Consider the following 5,494-nt stretch of genomic DNA (forward strand, 5'->3'; position numbering starts at 1 on the left):
ACTTAATATAGGAGATCATGAGCTGTTAAGCTTCCTCCTTCTTTGCTCTCCTATCTTTGTTTTTTTTAAACGTTTATTTATTTATTTATTTATTTGAGGGAGGAAGAGGGACAGAGAGAGAGAGAGAGTGAGAGAACAGGCACGCCAGGGCCACCAGCCACTGCAGATGAACTCCAGATGCATGTGCCCCCTTGTGCTTGCGTGGGTCCTGGAGAGTCGAACAGGGATCCTTTGGCTTTGTAGGCAGAGACCTTAACCTCTAGACCATCTCTCCAGCCCTCTCTCTTTTTTTTAATGTTTTTTAAAATTTTTATTTATTTGAGAGAGCAAGAAAGAAAGAGGCGGAGAAAGAGAGAAAGGAGGAGAATGGGCCCGCCAGGGCCTCCAGCCACTGCAAACGAACCCCAGACACATGTGCCACCTTGTGCATCTGGCTTACGTGGGTGCTGGGGAATCGAACCTGGGTCCTTTGGCTTTGCAGGCAAGCACTATAACCACTAAGCCATTTCTCCAGTATTCAAATCTTATTCTTTCTTTTCTTCCTTCCTTCCTTCCTTTCCTTAATTAATTTACAATGCTGAGGATAGAACCCAGAGTCCAATACACGCTAGGCAAGCACTGTACTATTGAGTCACATCTCCAGCCCTAATCTTGAGTTTTCTCTCTTTGCTTTACAGCACTTTTACTAGATGTACCTCAGTTTGTGTGTGTACATGCGTATGTGTGCTTGCATGCATATACACAGTATTTATTTAATTATGTGCACATGTGCATGTATGGGCATTGCCAGGATCTCTTGCAAACAAACCTTAGATGCATGTATAGCATTTTGCGTCTGGTTTTATGTGGGGGCTGGGGAATGAAACCCAGGTCATTAGGTTTTGTAGGCAAGCACCTTATCCTCTGAGCCATCTCTCCATCCTCGATATGACTTTTTTTTCCTAAAATTATTTATTTATTTATTTGCAAGCAGAGAGAAATGGAGAGGAGAGAGACAGAAAGAGAACGGGTGCACCAGGGCTTCCAGCAGCTGCAAGTGAACTCCAGATGCATGTGCCACTGTGCATCTGGCTTTACATGGGTACTGGGGAATGAACTCAGGTCATTAGGCTTTTCAGGCAAACACCTTAACTGCTGAGCCAGCTCCGACCCCAATTTTTTTCCTTGTTTTGGTTTTCCGAGGTAGGGTTTCACTATAGCCCAGGCTGACCTGGAATTCACTATGCGGTCTCAGGGTGGCCTTGAACTCACAGCGATCCTCCTACCTCTGCCTCCGGAGTGCTGGAATTAAAGGTGTGCGCCACCACGCCCGGCTCACCATATTCTTTTAAAACGGGATGAGTAAATATATCTGTTCATATTCATCACGTCTGCATACGCGAGCCCTGGCATGAGATAGTTCTGTGTGTTGAGCTTTATTGGATATTTTCTGCCCAGTCTCCACTCCGTACTGCCCTGGAGGCCTTTCAAGGCTTTGGACCCTGTGCCCCAGTTTACGGGATTCGCTGAGACGGGTGCCCCCAGTAGCTAGGGCGACCAGGGCCTTCTTTCCCTTTACCACCCTTTCAGGTTCAAGAACATCTGGGTGAGAGTAAGTCTGCCCGAATCACCGAGGGACAAGGAGGTTGCCCTTGTTCTCTCAGGCTCAGGGGGAGGCCCTCAGCCACCCATTTCCTCTCACGTTGGATTTTGTCTTGCTTTGTGGCAGTGCCCAGGATAGAACCCAGGGCCTCACACACGCTAAGCGGGCACTCTACCCCTGCACCACAGTGCCAGCCCTCTTGATACTGTTTGTCTGGGTTGTTTTTCTTTAAAATATATTTTATTTTTATTTATTTGAAAGAGAAAGAGGCATATAGAGAGATACGAGAGAGAATGGGCACACCGGGGCCTCCAGACGCTGCAAACAAACTCCAGAGCCATGCGCCACCTTGTGCATCTGGCTTACGTGGGTCCTGGGGAATCGAACCTGGGTCCTTTGGCTTTGCAGGCTCCAGCCCCTATTTGCCTTTTGTTTGTTTGTTTTGTTTTGTTTTAGACAAGGTCTTATTAAGTTGCTCAGGCTGGTCTTGGATTCACTATGCAGCCCAGTGCATCAGTTATTTATTTATTTTTTTCTCATTGCTGGCACAAAAACCACCCAACCAGATGCAACATATGGAAAGAAAAGGGTTTAATTTGACTTACAGTTCCAGAGGGTCAAGTCCCTCATGGCAGGGGAAAGCAAGGCAGGAGAGGGAAGCCAGCCTGACATTGTAACGCACCAACAGACAGCAAGCACCGAGAGTGAGCCAACAGAAGGGGGGAAGGAGAGAGAGGGAAAGAGAGCAGCAAAGAAGGAGCCATCCTTTAGTCTCCCAGTCAGCTGGAATAACAGATCTACACCCCCAGGACCGGCCTGTTTGTGTCTTTCTGTGGGTGTGTCAGCATCTCGGGGTGAAAGGGCAGAGAATAAAGACAAACATGGAATCTCCAGACCCTAGCCCGGCTCCAGAACTTCCTAGACCCAGAAACTCTTCCAGATCCACGGTGTGGTAGAAAAGAAAAGTTGAACTGATTCACTGGATGACTACTGTAAGAGTTCATTGCCCAAGAGCTAAAACTTATCTTTGTCAGCAGATGGAAAAAAACAAAACAAAACAACCAAAGAGAGAACTGTCCAGAAAGGGCCCAGAGGAATGGTAAGTTTAGGCTAAAACAAAGTAAAATGGAGTTCATTGTTGGGGGGGGGGGGTGCTGACAACAGAAATGATTGATATGCAAATTGCCACATCTCTTTTGTTGCCTGGATCCCTTCTGTTTCTAGGAACTCCCTTCCGTACCTCCTTTCTCCATCAATTTCCCCATCCTCCAAACACTGGTTCTTGAGATAAGTGTGTCCGGTCATGTCCTGTCATTAACTACTTACAGCAACTTCTAAGGTGAGTTTGATCCCGATAGGCTAGGAGTTAGGCATGATGTCACCAAGAAAAACTGCAGGCTGCAGCTTGGTGGCTATGTCTCTTGCCAGTTTACAATACCCCTTTGTGGCCGGGCGCCCTTGAACCTGTGGTTAGACTGCCCCTAGTACATCACAAACTGAGGCACCGGTTTCCCCATGGCCACACTGTGTGTGACTTTTCTAAGGATCATGGTGGGGTGTGGGGGGGGGGGGAAATACCCTAAGAGGGAGATCCAGTCCATCGTGATTTGAAATGGGGAAAGGATCATCTTGCTCCTTGAATATGCCACCCAAACTCATAAATATTCATGCAGGCCTCTTTAAAATTCACAACGCAGAAACCACCAAGCTGCATCCCGGCTTCGGGGCAGCTTGCTCCAATTCTCTCCTTGGAGTGAATGCTTCGCTTTGCTAAACTAGCTTCTGCTTCAACTGCCTCTCAACTCAAAAAAAAAAAAAAAAAAAAAAAAAAAAATCACTTTTTAAATTTATTTATTTGAGAGAGAGAGAGAAGGAGAAAGAGGCTGATAGAAAATGGGCGCTTAGGCCTGTTAGGTCGAGATGGGCTTCTCCAAAGTGGAGTCACCAAAGACATACCAGGGGGTGGATCGTCCACATTCTTCAAGGGACCACCCAGCCATTATCCCTTCCTTGCCTAATAATGCCCCCAAGTCTAGGTTTCCCAGGTCACCTGGTTACTACCCTGGTATCTCACCCTGGCTATCTTAGATTTCTGCTAAAGAAACCTTTCTTTTACTTCCCCCAACTGAAGTGCTCTATTAAAGCCCACTATCTGTAACCCCAAATTGCTCTGCTCTTGAGAGTCAGTCCTGGCAGCTCATGGTTTTCAAGAAATAAAAACTTCCATCTTTGCCTCAAAGTGGTCTCCATGGACCTTGGTCACTCCTGAACCTTACAAGGGCCTCCAGCCACTGCCAACGAACTCCAGACGCATGCGCCCCCTCGTGCATCTGGCTTATGTGGGTTCTGGTTAATCGAACTGATAATATATCTGACCGGTGACAAGGACCTGAGGAGCCCTGCCTTTCTCTGAAGAGCACCCTCTTTTCATCGAGGAACTGCAGACGTGAGTCCTGTTGAGCTGGTCAGAAGGACAAACTCCTGGACATCGTATGAGATCCCATTCTCCCTTGCTCTTTGGAATCTCCATGGGTTCTGTCAAAGGTGACATCTCCTTATTCTTCTCTGTATTAGCCAGGGTTCCCTAGAGGAACCAAACCAATAGTATGTATGTGTATGTATGTGTGTGTGTGGTTGTATATATATGTGTGTGTGTGTGTGTATAAGTATGTATATCGACATATATATCATAATATATATTAGATTGTATATTGTGTGTGTGTATATATGTATGCATACACACAATATATATAATCTAATATATAGAGAGACATACTTTATATATTGACCTGTACAATCTAATATATATAGGCATGTGTGCATGTATGTATGTGTATGTGTGTGTGTGAGAGAGAGAGAGATTGACTCACACAATTGTACAACTACACAATACAAGCTGGAGAGGCTGAGAAGCCGGCAGCTGCTGGGTCCGTGAGGCTGGTGGCCTTAGCAGTCCCAATGCGGTACCAGTGCCGCAAGCAGAGAAGCTTCCTGGAGAGTCTTTGGTCTTCAGTCCATGATGGAAGGCGGTCGACTCTGGGTTCTGATGGCAGGGCATCGCTCTCCCTCCAACATCCGACGTGGGGGGGTTGCAGCCAGAAAGGAAGTCCCATCTGGGGAAGGGTCTCCCCTTCTCACTTAGTCCTTCCTGGAAACGCCCTCGCCGGCCAGCCCAGACTTATCTCTCTTAGTTGATTCCTGATCCAATCGAGCCAACAATGAAGATTAAACATCTCCCTTCCCTGTTGCCATCAAGACCCGGGGCCCTGCATCCACTGCAAATAGCTCTTGTCCTCCCATGGGGTTAAAAAAAAAAAAAGAACTCTTAGCCGGGCATGGTGGCGCACGTCTTTAATCCCAGAACTTGGGAGGCAGAGGCAGGAGGATCGCCATGAATTCGAGGCCACCCTGAGACTACATAGTGAATCCCAGGTCAGCCTGGGCTACGGTGAGACCCTACCTCGAAAAATAAAAAAAGTTAAAAATTAAAAAAAAAAGAAGAACTCTTAGGTGGCGGAAAGAATGCAAGAGCCAAAGGAAGGGTAGGACTCCTTGCAACGTGCTCCTCCACACACAAAATGGCCTGGATATCCATGACCTCACAGTGCCTGACACTACCTACACAAGACCCTCAAAATAGGAGGAAAAGATGATGACATCAAAATAAGAGAGAGACTGATTGAGAGAGGGAAGGGATATGATGGAGAGTGGAGTTTCAAAGGGGAAAGTGGGGGGAGAGGGGAATTACCATGGGACATTGTTTACAATTATGGAAGTTGTCAATAAAAAATATACAAAAAAGAAAAAGAACTCTTGGGATAGCCCCACCCAAATACACACATCCTGCCTTCGTTTGGCACTTGTTTGGTCTCTGGGTGACTTCAGCCCCAGACAGAAGAGCTTCTCCCCATT

This window comes from Jaculus jaculus, chromosome 21 (genome assembly GCF_020740685.1).
Source record: "Jaculus jaculus isolate mJacJac1 chromosome 21, mJacJac1.mat.Y.cur, whole genome shotgun sequence".
NCBI classification, from domain to species: domain Eukaryota; kingdom Metazoa; phylum Chordata; class Mammalia; order Rodentia; family Dipodidae; genus Jaculus; species Jaculus jaculus.